The sequence below is a fragment of the Protopterus annectens genome, chromosome 6.part0, assembly GCF_019279795.1.
Source record: "Protopterus annectens isolate FY-2018-M chromosome 6.part0, PAN1.0, whole genome shotgun sequence".
NCBI lineage: Eukaryota > Metazoa > Chordata > Ceratodontiformes > Protopteridae > Protopterus > Protopterus annectens.
This window is the reverse complement of record NC_056737.1, coordinates 814,880,437-814,904,369: the sequence shown is the minus strand read 5'-3', so window position 1 is coordinate 814,904,369 and position 23,933 is coordinate 814,880,437. Positions and strand designations below refer to the sequence as shown.

General features: G+C 41.1%; 1 protein-coding gene across 4 annotated transcripts in view; it reads left to right on the top strand.

Annotated features, from left to right (window-relative positions):
* Positions 1 to 23,933, top strand: part of SYT16 (synaptotagmin 16) — a 1,077,368-nt gene that overhangs the window by 520,725 nt on the left and 532,710 nt on the right. The window lies entirely within an intron of this gene.

Here is a 23,933-nt window from a genome sequence, read left to right as displayed (position 1 = left end):
CATGGAGGCAAGTTGAGGAACCAAAGGTGAGGGAGCCAGTAAGTGGGAAAGACAAAATGCCAACAGTGGGTTGTCTTGAGACAACAGGGGTATGGAACTACCATCCTGTAGATGTCCTGAGAGGGAAGGATTTGGATGAGGTAGTACTATGTACTTATGCAGTTACATGCAGTGAGGCTAGGAGACAGCATGTGGGTCTGGTAGCCTGGGGTAGACCCAGACAGACTGCATATTTGCAGCCAGGACTGCTGAGGTGGTTACTTCAGGGAGTGAGCTACGCTGTAGCAGTGAGACGGAATGTGAGCCACAGCTGCTTGTGGGTACTGATGTTCCCTTGGACAGGGTAACTGCAAAGGTAGAGGTGAGTAGTAGGACCCAGGCTGACAGTGAGGCACCACTGTCAGCGGATGCCAGACTTCCTATGGAAGGGGAGCTGGGAAGGGTTACAAGGAGAGAGTTGAGACAGGCTCAGCTGTCAGACCCTACATTGCAAGGCCTGAGGCAGGTAGCTAGGGAGGCACCTGATTCTCAAGGGAAGGGGAATCTGTATACTGGGACAAAGGGTTACTATACAAAGAGTGGACCCCTGAGGGAGGGCTAGAACGTGAGAGGGTACAGAAGTTGGTAGTGCCTAGAGCTTACCATCTGGCACTTCTAGCCATAGCCCATGATATTCCCTTTGCAGATCATATGGGCATAATACGTACAAAGAGGCATATTATGTAAAACTTCTATTTGCCTGGAATTTCCAGAGATGTAACAGGGTACTGCAGGACCTGTGAGCAGTGCCAAAAGGTAGGCAAGGCAGGAGACAAGGTGAGAGCTCCTTTGATGCCTTTGCCTGTAATAGGAGCCATTTCAGAGGGTAGCTATGGATATTGTGGGTCCTCTGAGTACTCCAAGTTCCACAGGGAAAAAGTATATCCTAGTGATTGTAGCTTATGCTACATAATACCCTGAGACAGTGGCTTTGTCCTCCATTGAGGCAGAGAAGGTGGCAAATGCTTTGCTAGAGATTTTCAGCAGGGTAAGTTTCCCAAAGGAAACACTGTCTGACAGCGGTGCCAATTTTATGTCAGACCTGCTGGCTTGTCTGTGGAAGTCCTGTGGGGTGAAGCACATGAAGACCACCCCCTACCATCCCGAGACTAATGGTCTTGTTGAGAAGTTAAACTCTACATCAAGTCCATGCTACGGGCATTTGCAGATCAGTTTAAGAGGGAGTGGGACAAATATTTGCCCCATCTGTTGGTTGCTTACAGAGAGGTTCCCCAGGAATCCACTGTTTTTTCACCCTTTGAGTTGCTGTATGGGCATAGGGTGAGGGGACCTCAGGATTTAATTCAAGATGAGTGGGAAGGTGAGTGTGAGTCTCACAAGGAGTCTGTTGTGGCATATGGCCTGAACCTAGCTAGGCTGAGACCTGGACCCTATTGCTGTGCCAGTGGGGAGTCTTATTGGGGTCCTGGTGAGTTGGAGGTAATGAGCAAGGGAGAAAACGGCCCCAGACTGACTGTGATCTCTGTGTGCACTTAAGGGAAATTATACTTTAATGTGTGTATTAGTTATCCTTTCCTCTTCTAGGAGTCGCCCTCTTTGGTCTCAGTGGTGAGGACTGAGGCTCCTTGATTGCTGGGCCAGGGCATGGGCGTCACAGTGTGTACTAGGCTAATGGCCTTGGAGCCTTTACAGGAGTAGCCCATAGGATTACTCTGACATCATGCCACCTGACCTTAGTACCCAGTACCTCTGTTGAGTAGAGCCACTGGAGTGATCCCTGGGGTGAATTTTCTATTTCCCATCCATTCATCAAGATTTCTCTTGAAGAGGACCAGTGAGGTGCTCTGTTTGTCATGTATTGGAAGTCTATTCCATAGCATGGGCAATCTCTGGGTTATGAACCTGTCCCTCCAGCATGTTCTGTTGAATGTGGTAATTAGGTTGAGGTCTCTGGAGCATGTGGTGTGGAGGGACTGGGATTTATTTAGATGTAGCATTTCTAACAGTGCTGGGTGAGACATGGCTTTTTAAGTCAAGCAGAGATTGCCTCTAAGTAGGCGATATGAGACAGAGAATAGTTGGAGTTTTTTGAGTCTGTCCATACAGGACAAGTGTTTAAGACCTAGGATCCTCTTTGTGAGGTACTTTTGCAGCCTCTCCAGTTGTTGCACGTGTCAAGTGAGGTACATGCCAAATTGGGCATTGTACTCTATGATTGGCATAATGACAGAAAAGTAGAGGGAGACAATGACCTCTTTCTTCCTGGATGCAAAACCCTTAGTAATGAGATGTGCTGCTTAGAAGGACTTTCTGACCACAGTGGCAATGTGGTGGTCAAAAGACAAGTTGCTGTCAACCTGTGTTCCCAGATCTCTTATAATGCCTTCTGTGTTCAGTGGACTCCCATCGATGTTATAATTCATGGGAACCGAGTTTTTTCCAAAGGGGATGACGACACAGTTTTTGGCATTGAGCTTAAGGCCATGGTTCTGACACCAGTTGTTGGTCTCAGTGAGGCATTTCTGTAGGATGTCAACATCACTTGGGGAGTTAATAATAGCTCCCAACTTGCAATCGTCTGTGAACTTTGTCAGCCAGAGGCCCTTCGTGTTGGCCTGGACTTCAGAGAAGTAGATACCAAACAGGATAGGACCCAGGACCGAACCCTGTGGGAGTCCACTCGTGACTAGTCTGCAGTCTGACTTGGAGTCAGCTACTTTCACACTGTGGGTTCTATCTGTGAGTCAGTTTGTAACCCACTTAGTGATACAGGGGTTGATGCCTAACTTAGTGAGTTTTTCTATGTTTCCTGAGTGGGGAATGGTATCAAGGGCCTTGGCCAGATCAGGATAGGCTGCATGAACCACCTTGCCTTCATCCACAGCTCTGGTGACTGACTCAAAGAAGTCAACTAAGTTGAGCAGGCATGATCTACCCTTCACAAAACCAAGCTGTGTGGGATCCAGAGTTTGGAGAGTCCCTATATCCTTGTTTATTAGGTGCATGATGATGCGTTCCATGGCTTTGCATATCAGACTTGTCAGGCTAATGGGATGATAGTTCCCAGGGTCTGTAGTCACTCCTCCTTTGTGGAGAGGGATGACTGTAGCAGTGCGCTATTCGGTAGGGACAAAGCCTGAGGTGAGGCTGTGATTGAACAGGGCACATAGGTGAGGTGCCAGTTCACTCTGTAGTTCATGTACAACACAGCCAGGGATATTGTCATGTCCCATAGAAGCTGTATTCTTGGCCTTGGATAGTGCTGTTTTAACCTCTGCAGCAGTAATACTGGGTGTCTGGTAATCGACTGGTATTGTTATTGGTCCTTTGGGGGGGGGATAGAGGGGTAAAGTTGGCACTGAATCTGTCGGCAAGTATATTGGCAATATCTTTTGGCTCGGTATAGGAGGTACCATTGTGCAGTAACTCAGAGCAAATCTGGATATTGCCATGGAGATTCTTTATATAGCTATAGAAGGCCTTGTGGCTGTCTTTACTATTTGCTGCAATTCTGTTTTCATAGCTAGCTTTAGAGAATTTGATGAGGGATCTCAACTTTTTGTTGAGGCTGATGAGGGCGTTTTTCCAGTCTTGGAACTTCACCTTATTCCGCATCAGTTTCCTCCTTCTGTTGTAGAGTTTGTTTATGGCAGGAGTCCACCAGATTGGCTTCCTTTTTTTGAACGAGAGCGTCTTGGTTCTATTGGGTATGGTGAGATCCATGCATTTGTGTACGTGTTCGTACAGTGCATTTGTGTAGGACTCGGTGGTCATGCAACTATTCTCCAGGGAAATATATAATTATTGATCATGGGATGGGTTAGGCCACTCTCTAACCAGATGGGATAGGTTTGTTTGAGCACCAAAAGGAAATTGGCTAGGCTTGAACTCATAAATTATAAGACCCCAACTAGTAACAGAGGAACTGCAGTTCATCAATCTAGGGTTTTTGCTTCTTTCTTAATTCCTCTATGAGCCTATGGCATGTAGTGAATGCATGCATGAGTAACTTTGTATGCTTCCTGATGCAAATCATTCCAAGCTCTTTGTGTGGAATGTCCTGCAGTAACATTACCTGCCTGCTGCTGCCAAAAAGGAGCACAGTAATGCATGTTTCTGCACCCATCCCCAATGAGAAAGAATCCATCTCCTATTTTACTGCATTGTTGTCTGTAATTGCTTGTTGAGCCTAGGTTTTCAGTTTTGCATATGGGTGCAAAATCCATATGCCAGTGGAAATAGCTAGTACATGAATTTTTATAACATTGTAGCATGGTGACTTGTGTGATCAATCAGTAAGCAAAATGGCACGAGTGTGTGTATATGTGTTGCATCAGATACATTTGATGTATAGTAATGGTCAGAATCAGGTACATGCCCAATTATTCCCAAAACCTTACATCAGATGTTTTTGATTGGATACTTTTTTGTCCAGTATGAAGGTCAGTGATGCCAGCTGGCCATAGGCAGAAGGATTCTTTTTGTTTTGTTTTATTTATTCCTCACTTATGGATTGTAACATCATTACTACAGATTTAAATATCTAAGATTCATTATCCGTTATAATTTGGATATGAACAGTAATGTGGTATATATAAAACAAAAAAGGGATGCATTTTAACAGATTATAATTAAATATATTGCATCTGGAAAACAAGGCATTGCTCATTTCATTATTGGCCTCCCTGATAAGGCCTAACACTGAAGTCTCATGGTTTTGTCTTGTACCACACCTCAGAGGAAATTCTTTCATAATATATACAAGCCATCCATTCAAGAAGCATACACAGTGTGAGCAGATGTCACTGGCAGATTGCTCTGCTAATTAAATGTACATAGTGGCTAGCTGACATGGGTGGCAAGTTTAGCCTTATAGTTCAGTGAAGGTATGTCTCTGAATCATACTCAGGGTTCAGGCTACTAACACAGTGAGTGAAATGCTCAGGAATTCCCCAAACTCTTCTTAATTCATAAGTACCACAAAAGTAGGTCTAACTGAAGATGGTCTCCATTGAGCTATAGGTGTTTCTTTCAGTCTATAGATTTGCTTCATGAAAGGTTAAGTACATAGAGTACTCTCATATAATGAGTCTGCTGTGATTCATTTACCCTTTGCTATGTATTTGAAATGGCCATAGTTATAGCTTTTTTTCATGTCTTATGGTGCTTAGAACATGTCTGATGATATAAAGTCACTTTAGGTGGTCCAGTTATGAACACATACAGATAATGCAATCATTATGGGTTATTTGTAGTTTTACAGTGGGTGGAGCTTATTCAGGATCTGCCGCTGTCAAGGTAGCTCATTGGTACAGGTGTTAGTTAATCTGTTATAGCAGGGATCCTGATTTGATATTCATGTGAGCTGCCGAATAGCTGACTTTAGTGAGGAAAAGAAGGAGTGGGGGCTGCCCTTTCCTGGTAGGGGGAGCAGTTCAGAGCTTTACTGGTAGATGGCTGTTCAAATAGGGGTGTGTGAATATGTTGATGTGTGACTACAAATGCTTTGAATGTGGTCAAGTACCTGCATCCATTATATCACTTTGTGCTTTACTTCACTAAGGGGAGACACTGGCTTATCGTCACCAGGATAACACCACACTGTAGTTTCTGATCTGCCATTTTTTCTTTCATTTATTTCCAGTATTTCCCCATTTACAACTGGCCATTTGGGGCTGAGTCAGTGACCCCTGCAGGATAGGAGGGTAAGTTAGAACATGTAACAGGACTGGCAATATGAATTATGGCGGGGTCACCTGTATAGGCTGAGGTTAAGCAAGTTGCAGGCTGCAAAAATGTATTACATTTTAAAACTAAAAGATCCAGCAGTGTCATAAGTTACTGTCCTGTATTTACACAGGATACCAGAAAGCCCAAAATAAAAGTAGTCACACTCAACAAGGTTGGCATTACTAGCCATATCTGGACCTGGGCACAATCAAATGGTCATATACCCCCTCAGTTGCGCAGAGCTGTCCACAATGACACTAGTCATTTAAAACATGCTGTGAAAACTGCTGAAGAAATTCATTTTGATAGACTCTGTAAATCTTTTTTTTTCTGCATTTGCATTATTATGTCAGAGAAGACCACGACCTTATAGTTTACAACTTGAGTGTGTGTAACTGTTATTTCTGGAGATGAGTTTTCTCAGATGAGTTTTATTTTTGAGTGGCATTCATGTAAATCTCTTTTGTGGTATAAAGCTGACTGCTGTATGATCAAGACATACCATGCACTGCTCTTTCACTGGCATGTGACTGGTGTCTGATATCGAGACATACCGTGCATTACTCTTTCTTTGGCATGTGACTACTCTATAACATCAAGAAATACCATGCACTGCTCTTTCACTGGAATGTGACTCCTGTATGACATCAAGACACACTGTGCACTGCTCTTTCACATGTGACTCCTGTATGACATCAAGACATACTGTGCACTGCTCTTTCACTGGCATGTGACTGCTGTATGACATCAAGACATACTGTGCACTGCTCTTTCTAAGCACATGACTGCTCTATGACATCAAAACATACAGTGCACTGCTCTTTCACTGACATGTGACTGTTCTATGACATCAACACGTACTGTGCACTGTTTCAGTGGCATGTGACTACTGTATTGCATCATAACCTACTGTGCACTGCTCATTCTCTGGTATGCTACAATAATGGAGAAGGAACAATAGCATTATGTAGGGCTGAAGTACATCCTTAATATTTATAGAGAAAAGTCGAACTTGAGCAAAAAATACAAATAAGCAAACCAACCAGATTAATTTAAAAATAACCAATCACTCTACCTTCAAGTACATAAAGGGAAAACATGTACACAAGATCGACAATCTCCAGGGATTGTGCAGTCTCAGAATTACTGTATATATATATATATATATATATGTATGTATATACATAGTTTGCAGCGTTTGGAGGTGCAGCACCTCACATGGGGAGTGTAGGGTCTTGCCCCTCTGCAAAAACACTTGTGTTTGGTTTTGCCTGCTTGAGGTTTCAATAAAATTCATTATACATATGTTTGGTTGCACGGCAATTGTTCGGATGTTGTTTTTGTCAAACAGTCTGGGCGAATGTGTGAGATGTTTGCTGTGTTTGTGAAAGTGTTTTGCTGTATATGTGCATTTGTGGGATTTCAGAGATAGTATATATATAAAGTGCTGGGGTGTGAGGGACTTGTTTGGCAGTTGATGATATATATATATATATATATATATATATATATATATATATATATATATATATATATATATATATATATATATATATATATATATATATAAAATCAAATGTGTGTGTGTAGGTGTGTGTATGTATGTGTATTTGTATACCAGAGGCAGTGGTAAAGTTAGGGTTGCCACTCGGGAGTAATGTTGTGCAAGGGGGGGGGGGGTGTAAAGCTAACCCTAACCATTTTCCTGCTCCTAAACTCTATCTTGCACATTAGAGTACTAAACAACCTTTCCATAAAGTGTCACAATTCATAAAAAGTTTTGTCCACAAGCTAGTGGTGATTATTTTTCTTTTGTGTGTGTAACCAGTTGGAAGGGTAATACATTTTTCTTTTTGGACAGGTTTTAATAGTTGGTAAAATTTCTTTTCAATGAAATTTAAGTCTGTTATATGTATTAGATTAAATCTGTGACAAATTCAAACCATATCCAAAATCAATGTTTTTGCAGTGGGAGGTGGGGGGGGGTGGGCAAGACTGCCCACACTCCACATGTGAGGGTTTGCACCTCCTATACCTGCTGCTAATTATATATACCAACTCCAAAGTCACACAACAGTGGTGAAAGGGCATTAACCCTTCTCTAGTATAACTTCAGTTTTGTTAAGATTTTGTGTTTATATTTTTTTTAGTTTATTTTGCTGTTGATATTTTTGCTGAATATTGATTATTTCTAGTACATGCATATAAATGGTATATATGTGATGTGTGTGTTTATATATATATATATATATATATATATATATATATGATATTACAGATGTTTCAGAAAAGTGTGGTTCATCATCCATGTTTGTGACAGTTCTTATGAGTCATGAGCAAATGTGCCATGAATGACTTACTCACTTAGTGACATTTTTTGTAATTCAAGTTTAATAAAATGTAAGCCAGTGAAAGGAGTTTGCCTGAATTAAACTGCTGGCTATGGCTAAGTCAGATGTTTAACAATACAAAATTGTGTGAAGAGATTATCACAAGAGTCATGGGGCACCCATTTGTTACATTTCACTTCATGTTTTACTCACCTTTCGCTTTATGTGCTTCTGTTTATCTTTATATGGTTTGAGCCTTTTTTTCGTAATGTAGCAGTATGCTTCTTAAATAGAAGTAAACACTTACTGCAGTAGGAAATAAATTTCTAGATCCGCTCTGCAAATGTATTTTTGATTGATTGCTATTGTATACTTTATGTCTTAGAAATTACACATTTAATGTTCTCCACTATTATAACTGCATTTTAGCAGGTTTAAAGTTGGTGTCCTAGTCAGCTTAATAACATATCTGAGTTTGTGCACTAGTTAGCTTAATAACTCACCTTAGGGTTTCTGTCCTACTTAACCTTAGAATTTGTCTCCTAGTTAATTTACTAACCTACCTTAGAGTTTGTGTCCTAGTCACCCTAATAATTTACCTTAGAGTTTATCTGATGGTTGTATATCAGGTTATTTGGCAGAATTTATTTTGATTGTTTTCTTTGCTTTAGAAGTCTTGAAGTAACCATGTTATCACTGACTTCACAAAGCACTGTTAAAGGTATTTTCTGATGGGGTAGCTACTTCCTGTTGTGTTACTCGTGATGTGCATTATTTAGTACAAGTTCTAAATAAATATAATCAGTTTTCCTTTTGCCATCAGTCATATAGCCAGGCACATCAGCTTAGAAATGACCTCTTCCTCCTGCTGATATGCTTTTCTTTTGAAGTACATGCTACCAGGCAGAGTGTAGGAGTATGTTCCACTGAAATGAATAAGGCTTAAGTTAAAAGCTCTATTTAAGGCTCAGTAATAACCATTTGGAGATGAAAAAGTGTTACTATTTGACTTAGAAGGGCATTTCTACCAAACAGTAAGCCTCATACATCTCTAACTGATCATTATTTTTTAAATAGAGCTTTTAATTCAAAACCCTTTATTCTCAGTGGAATTCATGTGCCTACATTTGGCTTTATAACATGTCATTTTGTGCTTGGAAGAAGGGAATACCAACTGCAGGGGTCACTGATAATGCTGTACCAGTGAGCTTGACTTTTAAAAGAGTTCTTAACTATTACATAAATGTAAAAATGATTACATTTATGTAAAGGTTGCATGATCAGTGCTTATCGAGAACTGTTATTACATCATATTATTTTGACATGATCAAACTTTATGCAAAAATTATGCCAACATGAGCCATATATGAAAAACTTCTATATATAAGTAGCAATGAATTAACCTATATTAATAATTTTGAGTTTATTGGGAGAATAATAGAAAATTTAGTGGAATTATATAGTGAGGAATGTTCTAGCAGAATTCCTTAAACACGGAGGCCGACAAGGATGTGCTGATAGTGCAAACCTGATAGACATATTACTGTTAAATCTTGAAAAACATTCAGCAGATTTGGTGATGCTAGCCATGACTTTGACAACAGGAAAACAGGAGCTAGGAAAAACTGGATTCCTTTGCTGGGTGGGTTAGCTGCACCCACAGTCACATTAGCCTGATGATCAGCTTGATTTTTCTCATACTAATCACATCATGCAAATACTTATTTTGGGGCTTAACAGATTTAATTCCTGGTATGGCCTTATTACAATTATTTGATCTATTGAACATGTTTTCAGGTTTTATTAACATATCTTTTGAACTTTCCATTTGAGGCACACATCATTTGCTATGCTTCTTATATTAATGTAACAGTCTTTTCCCCTCAGAGATTAATTGTTGAAGATGTTCTTCAAGCTTCCTTATGTTTCACTTGTGGAAAGCAGTTTATTGACCAAGTGACAAATTTGGTAGGTGAATATCCCAGCACATGGGGCCCTGATTATTCACTTATGTAGTATGCAGAGGTATGCAAGAACTGTGTATAGTATACATGGTATGCCACTGTTTCAGGACTGATTCGTAAACATGGGTCATGATCCTCAATGGCATGGGACAAATATCACCTTTCTGAAGTCTACACAGGAGCCCATTAAATACAGTGCTGTTCAGTGCACTCTGGTGGCTACTTCACACCCACTTCCTAATCATTCCACGTTTTTGGCCAGATTGTGAATGAAATATTTAATCATTTGCAATACTATAGAAAATATATTTTTTAAACTTTTTGTCCACTCCTATCTGCTGACCAGTTATTACTTACTGTGAAGGCTGCCAGCCCAGCCAGATAGAATTTTACAGATAATTCTATCATTTATAAATATTAATGTAAGGCACAGGCTTGATGTTCTTCATGTTTCACTGTTGCAGTCATTACATTTGGGTAATCTGCTGGCAGGTTGCCCTCAGTCGGCCTGATTAACAAAGTCTTGGGTTTTGCATCAGTTGCTGTCCCTTCTTCCATGACGTCAGGTCATCAGGGGTATAAAACATGCATCTGATGCCATTACATCAGTCTTTCTTGCCGCGCAGTGCCCGAAGCAGATGCAGTTCGCAAGTGCCAGTCGACCGACTCCTGAAATTTTCGTTTTCGAGTTTCAGAACCAAAGTCCTATCTTCAACCGAGGGCCTATCTTCAACTAAAAGCTAAGTACCCAGTTGGGGAAACTTTTTCTTGCTCCTTACCGAAGTTAGCAAAAGTTAATAATTGGATTACTTGTGGGAAGCAAATACCTCATAAGGATTTTCATTTGTACTGTATTCCTTGCCTAGGCCCTGACCACAACGTGCCTTGCTGTCGGTTTTATGTTAAATTTAATCAACGCACGATTAAACGTCGGTATGTTTTTGCTTCTAAATATTTTGGTTCAAGATTTAATTATCCAGAAATGTTGGTTAGTAATCCGACTACTGGAATACCTAAAAAATGCAAAGAAAAAGACAGAGATAGACCGTCGAGGTCCAATACCAACGATGACGCTTCTCCTAAGCCAGTCGCCAGTTCGCCGGTACTCAGTGAGACGCTTCCGCAGCCCCTGATACCCGCTACTTCTGATTCGCAGGCCTCTACTGAGACCCATTTGGAGTCTGGTATGCTGCGAGATGCTTCAATTATGGAACCTGCGGATGCCTCTACCTTAGATGGGTCTGGAGCCGCTGTGCAGGCACTGGCTTCTGAGGGTGTTTTCAGGCCTACAGATTTGTATATTAGACCAACACCATCTTCTAAATTAAGGCCAAAATCTAAATCTGTGTAAAAAAAAATGATGCCTGGGCCACATGTGCAGGCCCCTATGCCTAAAAAAACAAATGATCAAAATGGCTGAAATTTAATTACTCTGATCAGGGGTAGCCAATCTCCTCCTTCTAAGAGGCCTAGGCAAGACATTGATTACGAATCTTCTGAACAGGATTCTTTTTCTTCTGATTCTTCTAATGAACAGGATTTGTCTTTTCCTACTTACGAGGACTCTGATGCAGAGGATTCCATTCCTTCTGCTTCTCCCCCTGAGGATTTTTCTTTTGGGGAAACTTTACATGCCTTAAGGGAACATTTCCACTGGGAAAGTCAGGATTTCTGTGAATCTAAAAAGAGACTTAGGGATTTTCTTCTTCCTCAGCATAGGCCTTTGGCTATATCTCCTGTTCTAGACATTGTTGATGATGTTTTTTTCAGAATCTAGTATGACTCCTGATTCTCTGCCTCCGGCTCCTAGTAAGCCAGACAGATACTACAGGGTTCCTGACTCCCACAAATTCCTTTTCAAAAATCCTATTGCTGATCCTGAAACCATTTCTCAGGGTCCCAAGGGCATTCAGGCCTCTACTGCTAAAAATCCAACCCCTTCTGATAGAGATTCCAGGGCGCTGGATAGATGGGGTAAGAAGGTTTACACGTCGGCAACCTTGGCAATCAGGGCTTTAAACTGTCAATTTCATATGCTTAAATATCACCAGCATATCATGGGACTACTTAAACAGAAAATTATATTAATCTCTGTGTGGAAAATAAAAGATTTGCAGGATTTATTACATTCAGCTGAACAAGTTGGAAAACATACTTTGCAATGTGGTTTTGATTCCTTGGGGGCCTCTTGCAGGGCTGCTGTAACTGGATTTGTGCTAAGAAGGCATGCTTGGCTCAAAGAGCAAACTCTGTCCGACCATGTTAAAGCAAAATTGTTGGATGCTCCTTTACAACAGGACCGTCTCTTTGGTAATAAGGCTGAAAAAGTGTTAAAAAAGATGGAAGATAAAGCTAAATCTATGCAAACTGTGAAAGATTTCTTACAAGTGCAACCTCTAAAATTTAGTAGGCACTGGCCTACTAAGAACCGGTCCTTTCCAGTCCCCTTGAGAGCCGCTCAAGTCAAATCAAGACATTCCAAAGGCTCCAGGTTTCAGTCACAAGGAACTTTTAGAACAAAACAATGGGGTGCCTCCACCTCCAAATCTGGAAGCAACAAGGCACCTCCCTATGGTAAACAGCCTCAATGACTTCCCTCTACAATCACCAAGCACTTACCTTTTAGCCACCCGTTTGGGGGGAAAACTGGCACTTCATGCACAAAACTGGCAACTTATTATCCAGGACAAATGGGTTTTAAATATAGTATCCCAGGGATACAGATTTCATTTCCACACATTGCCAATCCCAAACGGATGGCCAGATCTGCCACCAAATCAGTTGGCAGAGGCCCAGAAACAAGTTATGTCCCTCATAAACATGGGGGCTATTCAACCAGTACCAGAAGAGGAAAATGGGCAAGATTTCTATTCCAGGCTTTTCCTGGTACCCAGAAAAGACAAATTATGGCATCCAATTCTGGACTTATCCACTCTAAACACATTTCTGGACATTCCAAAATTCAAGATGCTGACTCTTCAACAGTTACTACCTATGCTAGGCAAAGATGCCTGGTTGGTAACTCTAGACTTAAAAGAGGCTTACCTGCATATCCCAATCAGGGAATCTTGCAGAAGATGCCTCCACTTCAAAGCAGGCTACTTGCATTACCAGTTCTCTGCACTGCCCTTTGGCTTATCTACTGTGCCCAGGGTCTTCACAAATGCCTGGCACCAGTAATTGCATTTTGCAGACAAGGAAATATTCAAATATATCCATACCTGGACGATTGTCTAATTCAGGCAAAAAAACAAGGACATTCTTCTAAAGCATCTTGCATTTGTAAAAAGAGTTCTAACTTGTCTAGGGTACACCATAAATGAAAAGAAACCATAACTGGTACCCTCTTAAAAAATTACATTCCTGGGTGCAAGCTTGAATACAACTGCCCAGATGAATTACCTTATGCCAGAAAAGCAAATTCAATTGGTGACTTAGTTCAAACAGGTGGCCACAAAAACCCTGCTATCTGCAAGACAAGTTCTGCAAGCCTTTAGGTTCATGGCCTCCTGCATTCTTCTAATTCCATATGCAAGACTGCATATGAAGAAACTTCAGTAGTACTTAAAAAGTTTATGGAGTCAACATTGTCACAGCCTGGAAACAATGATTCCTATTATACCTTGCCTGCAGCTAGAGTTCCTGTGGTGGGCAGACGCCTGCCACCAAAACAAGGGACTGAAATTCACTCCACCCCCTGCCGCCCAAACCTTGACTACAGATGCATCAGACTATGCTTGGGGGGCTCATCTAGCAGGGAAGTGCATTCAGGGCAAATGGAGCCCAAATCAAATGCACCTACATATCAATCAGAAAGATATGCTAGTTGTACAGAATGCACTGACAGCCTTCAAGGACTACCTTCATCCAGGACACCTAATGATAAAGACAGACAACACCACAGTTATGTGGTACATAAACAAGCAGGGGGGGTACACATTCCTACCCCCTTTGCAGACTAGCCATGGCATTGTGGAACACGGCCTTGACCAATCAAATACAACTACAAGCTCAATTCCTGCCAGGAAAGCTAAATATTCTGGCAGATGAACTAAGCAGAAATCTTATGGACCCACATGAATGGAAACTGGAACCACAAGTTTTCAACATGTTGACACGCAAATGGGGAAGCCCAGACATAGATATTTTGCCTCACCCTAGAACTATCAGTTGGACAAATTCTGCACAAGAATTCATCACAAAAAGGCTTGGAAGGTGGATGCTCTATCATTCAGCTGGAAAAACCTTTCAGTCTATGCTTTTCCCCCTCTGCCTCTGCTCTCCAAAGTTCTACTAAAAGTCAAACTGGACAACCCAAAAATGATTCTGATTGCTCCAGACTGGCCTCGCCAACACTGATGCCCAGTCCTGCACAATGTGTCACACCTTCCTCTGTGGCACCTGCCTCAGGCACCTTACCTACTGTCTCAGCAGAACTACCAAATTCTGCACACTCAGCTCCAACTTTGAATCTTGCAGCATGGCTAATCAACTAATTTCACCCTTGACATCCCTCAGCAAACCTGTGATGGATGTCATTTTGAAGGCTAGAAGGCCTAGTACTAGAAAGTCGTATGCTGACAAATGGAAAAGATTATGTGCCTGGAACCAATCACAAGGAATAAGCAGAGCAATGCCCAATATTCCTCAGATTCTGCAATACTTAACTGAGATGCTTCACAAGGGCCTATCTTTTTCTTCCATAAAAATCCATGCCTCTGCCATTTCAGCTCATTACAACACAGAACCTTCCCTCTTCTCTAATCCTATGCTAAATCACTATCTCAGAGGGGCCAAAACTTTAAGACCTCCCAGGAGAACACCTACTCCTGCATGGGACCTCTATTTTGTTTTGGAAAAACTCATTCTCCCTCCTTTTGAGCCAGCTGCTACTGCAGACCTAAAATTTCTCTCCTGGAAAATAACTTTCCTTTTAGCAGTCACTTCAGCTAGAAGGATTTCAGAATTACAGGCTCTTATGGCAGTGGTGCTTTTCATTATTTTTCATCCGGACAGAGAGGCTCTCAGGACCAATCCATCTTTCATGCCTAAGGTGATATCCAGTTTGGCTCTTAATCAGACTATTCATTTGCCAACTTTCTTCTCCAATCCACAGAACAAGGGTGAGTGGATTCTGTATTCATTGGATGTACACAGACAACTTAGATTCTACTTAGGACAAAATCTCTAAGAAAATGTGAACAACTATTGGTGGCATTTGCTGCAGGGGCAGAGGGAAAGGCCATTTCAAAGCAGCCTGTTTCCAAATGGATAAGCCATTGTATTTGTTTCTGCAATATGAACCATGGTAAACCTATCCCCAAGGGGATTAGATCTCATTCCACCAGGGCTGCATCTACTTCTGCAGCCTTTCTCAGAGGGGTTCCTACCTGAGACATTCTAAAAGCTGCTAACTGGAGCTCAGTTCATACATTCACTAAACATTACCATTTACCTCTCTTCTCTAAATCCAGAGCTGGCTTTGCCACTGCTGTCCTGCAGGGCCTTATAGCTGCTCCTAATGCATTATAATTCCATCCTCCCAACCATAGCTTTGGGATTCTACCCAAATGTAATGACTGCAACAGTGAAACACGAAGAACGTAGTACAGTCGTGTACACTTACCATAAATGTAGATGTTCGAGTGTATTCACTGTTGCAGTCCTGGTAACCCACCCTCCAGCCCACTGTTTTTCTATTACTATACCTATTCCTTTCTTTTACTATGCTTAAAAGCCTTTTTGGTGTATTTTCTTTTGTTTGGAGGTATATTTTTGTGTTTTAAATTATATACATATATATATATATATATATATATATATTTTTTTTTTTTGCTCCCCATTTTGGAGGCACCTGACATCTGGGGCAAGAAAAACTGATGTAATGGTGTCGGCTGCATGTTTTATACCCCTGACGACTTGACGTCATGGAAGAAGGGACAGCAACCGATGCAGGACCCAAAACTTTGTTAATCAGGCTGACTGAGGGCAACCTGCCAGCAGATTACCTAAATGTAATGACTGCAACAGTGAATACACTCAGACATCTACATTTATGATAAGTGTACACAACTGTACTTTGTCTTAAATGGAAAAACTGCTGTTAGATGTGGAACTGCAAAAAAATGTCACAACACTGCTCTCTACTGACCAGGTAAACGCATGTTGTGACCCTTTGATCTAAAGTTGGCTCCAGCCCGTCTAGATGAAGACATTCTTTTTATTGTTTTAACCAAGAGTTAAATTGCTAGATTTAAACATGTAAATGTATTTTTATTGCTCTGTTTCCTGACCAGCTGCAAGATAACACAAGGAGATGTTAAGAATGTAAATGTAGTTTCTGTTAGCCAGGGAAGTATGAAGAATGATATAATGGGAACCAGGAATGTGATTTTAAAAACAGAGAGAATCAGAGACCATTAAGCATTTTTGTCTTGACAATCCAACTCACAGCACTGTCTTGTTCATATGTAAGTTATCTTAGACTTGTGTTTTCTTTAAAAATAGCTAGGAACTTGAAAGATTAGACTAAGTGTTTTTCTGTGATGGCAGAACTGTACTACTGAATTATTTTATGTATTTCTCTGTGATCTCTGAACTCTTGACTAGCACTGTGTAGTAAGAAGTATTGTCTTGTGTTTTTATTATTTATTATTAAATATTTTAAAACCTTTTAATGGTGGCTGTTTTGTGTAGAGATAATTTAAGCTATAGAGTACATTGCATATTTATAGTGATTACTGTACCAAGTCACTCTAATAAGCCTTGACTGTTTAGTTATACTACCAATTGGATAATAATATTGCACAGTAATAATTGTACACCCTTTTAAGGGCCTTTGAGTAGCCTTTTAATTATTAGTGGGTGGTGGCAGGGTACTACCGTATAGTCTGGGAAAAGGGGGCACAGCTGGAGAACCTGTGCTAGCCTTCCCCAAGAGTGTCTGTGTGGTTGTATAAACTCTTCTCAAAGTGTGTGTGTGTGTGTGTGTGTCAGCTACTTGGGCAGGGACACGAAGCACTGGTTGGACAGAGAGGGTGCTAGAGGTTTTAGCTTGCCCACTAGGCTGAGATCTGGACCCTATAGCTGTGCCAGTGGGGAGTCTTATTGGGGACCTGGAGAGCAAGGGAGCGACCGTTCCTGGACTGACTGTCATCTCTGTGTGCTCTTAAGGGAAATTGCACTTTACTGTGTGTATTTGCTATCCTTTCCTTCATATATGAGATGCCCTCTCTGGTGTTAGTGGTGAGGATTGAGGCTCCTTGATTGCTGGGCTAGGGCACGGGCCTCACACTTACTTGAGGAATAAAAAGGTGTGTCTTACCAGAACTATAGTGTCATCTCATCTGCTGTGTAATGTAACAACAGTGCAACACTGTACAGCACAGAAGAGTTTGTAATAATATGTGGTCTGTATCCTTTAGTACATAGATACTGCCTGCTGTCTTCTGCTGGCATGCCTCATTGTAATTCGTACAGATATGACATAAGGCAGGATGGTGGAACAAGGGTCATTACCATAGTAATGTGATGAGAGGATATGGTGCTGTATGAGCTAAACTTCCATTGGCTGGAGCTTGTAAGCCTCACTGTGGGGGTAGGTTAAGATTGCATGTGGTAGCACATTTACCTGCATCATGGAGAAGTCTGTTGCTATTAGGGATTTTTCTACAGTTCAAGAGAGATATTGTGTTCTTTTTTTTTTTTGACAGTTCAAATATGTTGCTCAGCTCTGCACATATTAGCAAAGAAGGGGGACTGTGGCACTGACAACTGCAATACCAAGGGATTTATGCTGCTGAAGTTCTGTAGGCTACCCCCCAGTATTTCGAAAGTGCTGCAATTGTGAATGATGTATGATGAGGAAGAAGGGTCATTTGCATATGTATTCCATGAGTACTGTGCCTACATAATGGGAGAGGACCATGTATAAAGTCTTGTCCCTGTTGTGTAAAATGTTTTAATCAGTAACAGCTTTTATACACAAGTGTCTTAGTTTACGTTTTGTGCAAAAGTTATACCAATGTATGACATTTATGCAAAAGTTCTGCATACAAGTAGCAATGAATTAATGCATTAATGGTTTTATTTTGGGTTTATTGGGGCACTTTCAGTCACTTTCTTCCTGCATTTTCCAGTCTCCTGTTTATGTTTTTTGTACAGAGGCAGTAGTTTGCTGGCAATATTACCAAGTTGAAAGTAAGCTGAGGAAATTAACCAGCTAGTAATGCACACACTGTTATAATATCTTATCTTTTAAAGTTTATGAGAAGTTAACACTGTTGATTTTAAAAGCAGCTTTAGTGAAGAATTCCATAAAGGAAATGTTCTATTATATTCATTTTATACATTACACTGTGGTTACTCAGAAAAATGGAGAGCAGGGCACTACATTCTGTGAAGATCAGAATTTGTAATGAATATCATTTTAGCTACTGAACTTTATAAATATATCAAACCTGAGATTTGATTGGCTTATTTGACTTGCTTGAGCTATGTTGCTTGTTTATGAGGTGCTCAAGCATTAGTTGTTTTTTTATTGTAAATTGTTGCAGATAGTAAAGGCTTGAAGCAATGTTTTTCATTGTACTCCAAGCTCAACAGGTGGTGAAGAAAGAATAGTACTTATGTAAGCGGCTTACATTCTTCTCATTTAAACAGATTCATAGGTGTTTACTAGGCTAATGACCACAAGGGCCTTTATAAGCCTAGCCATGCAGCCTAAATTTCTGACACGTTATGCTACCCTTGATAAGTGTAAGCATGGGCCAGGGAGACGAACAATTCACAGGCTGCTTTTGTCCATTAGACACATAGATGCCAAACCAGGGATGAATTTCCTGTTCCCCATCCAATTGTCCAAGTTATACTTGAATTGGGTTATGGAGGAACTCTTCTTCACATGGATGGGGAGCCTGTTCCAGAGAAGGGGTAGTCTCTGGAATACATACCTGTCTCTCCAGCAGGTCCAATTTTTATCACAGGCAAGGTTTAAGTCTGTAGAATGGGTAATTATTATCTGGTGCTGTTTGTTTTGCAGATATGCAGGAGGGACATTTGAGTGCCTTGTATGCCTGGCATAGATATCTCCTGAACAGCCTGTAAAAGACAGAATAGAGGGATAGGGCCTTGAAGCAGTGTGTATAGGTCATATTACTTATACTCTGTATTCATTTAGTGAGGAACCTCAGTGGACATTCCAATTGTTGGATATGCTTGGTTAGGTACACACCAAAGCGAGCATTGTACTTAATGATAAGTCTGATGAATGCCGAATACAGTGGAACAATGACTTTTTTAGACCTAGATGCCATACCTTTGTTTATAAGTTGCACAGCATAGAATGATTTTCTCACTACTGTAGACGTGATGATCAAAGGATAGCTTGTTGTCTGTTGAGTCCCCAAGTCCCTGACTACTGGGTCAGCTCTTAGAGGCTTGTTGTCAATATGATAATTACTAGGGATGGATGAAATCCCAAATTATACTGTTATGCATTTCTTGGCATTTTGTTTTAGTCCATGGCTCTGGTACCAGTTGTTTACTTGTGTCATCCCTTCCTGGAGAACATTTGTGTCATTGGGCGATTCAGTGACAACTCCTGATTTTCAATCATTGACATTGGCCTTTACTTCAGAGAAGTAAATTCCAAAAAGGAGTGGTACCAGGACTAATCCCTCAGGGGCTGACCTCTTTATAGAGGTGGACTCCCAAATTCTAACTTCTGGGTGGCGCAGTGGTGCAGCAGTTAATGCTGTTGCCTCACAGCAAGAGGTTCTCTGGTTTGATTCTCGGCTGGGGTGCCTTCTGTGTGGAGTTTGCATGTTCTCCCTGCGTTCGCGTGGGTTTCCTCCGGGTACTCCGGTTTCCTCCCACATTCTAAAGACATGCTTCTGGAGCATTTCTCCCCGGGCCTCCACTGAAAACAGGATCTGTGAAACCTAGTTGGACTTTCCTGGTCAACAAATGTTAAATAAATAAAAAAATAAAAAAATAAAATTAGGTCCTGTCTGAGCCAGCTATCCATGGGGTGACATAAGGGTTTGTACCTAACCTGTTAAGTTTTTCAGCAATGCCAGAGTTAGGTATTGTGTCAAATGCCTTGGCCAGGTCAAGATAGGCAGTATGAACCATTTTGCCCTCATCCATTACTTTGGTGACCTTCTCAAAGAAATTCACCAGGTTGGGTAGACATGACCTGCCTTTGATGAAACCATATTGGGTTAGGTCCAGAGTCTGGAGGTTTCCTATGTCATTATTGATCATTTCCATAATAATTCTTTCCATGGCTTTGCAAATGAGACTGGTGAGACTTATGGGTCTGTAATTTCCAGGGTCTGTAGATGACCTGCCTTTGTGCTGAGGGATCTGTTGTTATTCTCCATTCATGAGGCAGGAAGCCTGTTTGGAGGCTACAGTTAAATAGTGACTCAAGAGGGCCTGATAATTCATGTGTCATGCTATTTAGAAGGCATCCTGGGATATTGCATGGGCCCACTGATGCAGTGTTCATGGCCTTAGAGAGAGCATTATGGACCTTTTCCCTCATGTTAGCAGGGGGAGTTATATTTGATGGTATTTCATGAGGGAACGTTGAGGGGGACGAGGGGGTAAAGTCAGAGCTGAATTTGCCAGCCAGGTTTGGTATATCTTCTGGCTCAGTATAGATGACTCCATTTACAATAAGCTCTGCACACAATTGTGTGTTCTCTTTAAGGTTGCAGACATAGCTAAAGAATGCATTATGGTTGTCCTTGGCATGGGAGGCCAAATTCATCTCCAGTTTGGCCTTGGTAGACTTTATTTGTATTGTGAGTTATTTGTTTAGTTTGATGAGAGTGTTTTTATCCTGTTGGGTGCTGAATCTTCTAATTTTTGCCATGATTTTCTTCCTTCTATTATACAGCCTGCATATGTTGTGATTCCACGAGGGTGGCTTGTTTTTTGAGTTAGTTGTGTACTTCTTCCGGGTAAGTACAGCTGCCTCTATTCAGCTATTAACATGCTTGTATAAGGTTTCTGTGAACAGTTCTGCATAGACAGCATTTTTCTCTGGGTTTATGGGGGCTTGAAACTTTGTCAGGTTATCACTTAATAGTAGGAAGTTAACCTTCGAGTAGCTCCTGAGTTTTCCAGGTTTAGCTGGAGTTCCAGGTTTTTCTTCTACTTTAAAGGACACCATTTTGCGGTCTGACCTTACTAGGGTAGAAATTAAAGTAGGGGGTATGCATCACTGTCCCATATTAGTGAAGGCCAGATCCAGTATGGTTGCACCCCTGATTGTGTATTAACAGTCTGGTCCAGAGAGTTTATGTTTACAAAGTCCACAAATGTCTGTCCCTCTACATTTGATGTTGTTTTTGATTCCCAGTTAATACTGAGGTAATTAAAGTCACCCATCAATATGGTATTGGGTTGGATGTTAGATTTTGAGTGTTTCCAGTAAATTTAAATACATGGTATGTGTTTCCTGGGTCATAGAGGGGGACCTGTAGCTTGCAAGGAAGTGATATTGGATTTTGCTTATGGTGATTTGAACATGGGGAAGCTCAAGTTCATTGTCCCCTGTGACCAGCCTTGAGGTATATTTATTTTTGATGTACATTGAGGCACCTCCACCTTTAGTCCCTGTCAGTGTAGTAGCTGGTCTAAACGTGTGGAAGGCATGCTAATCTTCCTCTGTTTTTGTGCTGTCCACGGCTTTAAACCATGTCTCATTGACCACATAGATGCCAGCGTTCTGTATGGTGAAGAGAGCTTCTAGGGAGTGGTTTTTGTTTAGACTCCTAGCATTGAGCAGTAACACCTTTAGATTTTCTTGGTTTTGATTTGCTATGTCTGAAGTACCTTCAGTTTGGCATTGCCTATAAAGGCTCTATGGGGGAGGAGAATGTTTTAGGTAACATTTTAATGCCTAAAGGGGAGAGGCGCAGACCATCCTTGGCAAAGCAGGGTGGTCTGTTGGCCATCTCCTTCCATGCTGACAAATATTACACTGTCTTAGAATGACACCAGAAACTAAGCCAATTATTAAAGTCAGTCATCTTTTGTTTGTATTGTGGCATCATTCTTGGAGAATGTAAAATTATTTTCAGTGCTAGGCTCATACCAGCCTGGGACACATATTCCAGGAGCTCCACGATGCCTCTCTTCATATAGTCTGACTACTTTTATGCCAAATGGCCTGGGTTGTGGCTGAAAAGGGTCTGCTGACGAGCCCACGTATGTGGTTAACAAACCAAAATAAAAAAATGTTTGTGAATATCTGCAAAGGCTAAGTTTGGTATAAGCAAAGAATGGGCAAATTAACAATATATGAAAACTCCTGTGAGCAGGGATAAACAGCCCACTTTCTGTATCATACAACTAACTCCTATAAGCACATTATTTTTAACAGAGAAACAGCATTTTCTTCACCAACGAAAAACTGCCAGTTCTTGCACATATATATATGAGTGTAAAGTAAATGCATAAACATACATTGTGACAGCTTACTGAATTCGGAGCAGTTTTTGCTTTAGAAAATGCCGACCCAGAGTTTTGATGAAGCAAGGACAATAGTATTTGATATATTGCTGCCCATACTAGGTTTTCCAAACTGAATAAGTGATTATGGAGCAATTTCTGTGTAGGATAAAGAAAACGGGTAACAGTGGCTTCACTGCATGTTTACAGAAGTCAGAGACAGGTAGAATGTTTGAAGGTTCCCACTCAAGGCGTCTCTGAAGAGCTGTATTAATCTCATCATTTCGTATAGCTTTTCCAAGTTAAATGAATTATTTTTTAGTTTTTGAGTGAAAGGCTGCTGCTAAGGTATGACATTATTATAATCAGAAAGTAGGTTTCAAACCTTTTATTTAATTATACCGGGACAATCGGAAGACACAAGCTGAGTCTTGTTCTTTTGTTGTTCAGAGAGCTGTAAACTTTGACTAGAGCTGTTTTGGTTGGGGTTGTTTGTAGAGTGATTGATTTTAGAGTTTTTTAGGGGGAGCTGTTGTCATAAAATGCAAATTATGCAGCCATTAAGTGGGTTCCTTATTTGATATTTATTTAATTATATAATTATACTGGTATGATATGAAGGAACATGCTTACTCTCGTGGTCCTGCTGTACTGAAGGCTGTGAAGCTTGGCTGGAGCTCTTTTTGTGCGAGGAGTGCATAGATTGTTAGTGAGAGGAGTACATTGAGTGTTAGTGGGAGGAGCACATAGAGTGTTACTGGAAGGAGTACATAGAGTGTTAGTGGGAGGAGCACATAGAGTGTTACTGGGAGGAGCACATAAAGTGTTACTGGAAGGAGTACATAGAGTGTTAGTGGGAGGAGTACATAGAGTGTTAGTGGGAGGAGCACATAGAGTGTTACTGGAAGGAGTACATAGAATGTTAGTGGGAGGAGCACATAGAGTGTTTTTGGGAGGACTACATAGAGTGGTTGTGGGAGGAGTACATAGAGTATTTGTGGGAAGAGTACATAGAGTGTTAATGGGAGGAGTAAACTGAGTGTTAGTGTGAGGAGCACATAGAGTGTTTGTGGGAGGACTACATAGAGTGTTAGTGGGAAGAGCACATAGAGTGTTTGTGGGAAGAGTACATAGAGTGTTACTGGAAGGAGTACATAGAGTGTTAGTGGGAGGAGCACACAGAGTGTTAGTGGGAGGAGCACATAGAGTGTTACTGGAAGGAGTACATAGAGTGTTAGTGGGAGGAGCACATAGAGTGTTTGTGGGAGGACCACATAGAGTGGTTTTAGGAGGAGTACATAGAGTATTTGTGGGAGGAGTACATAGAGTGTTAATGGGTGGAGCACACAGAGTGTTAGGGTGAGGAGCACATAGAGCAGTGGTGGGAGAAGAAGGACATAGAGTGCAGTATGAAGAGTACAAAGAATGGTTGTGGGAGGAGTAC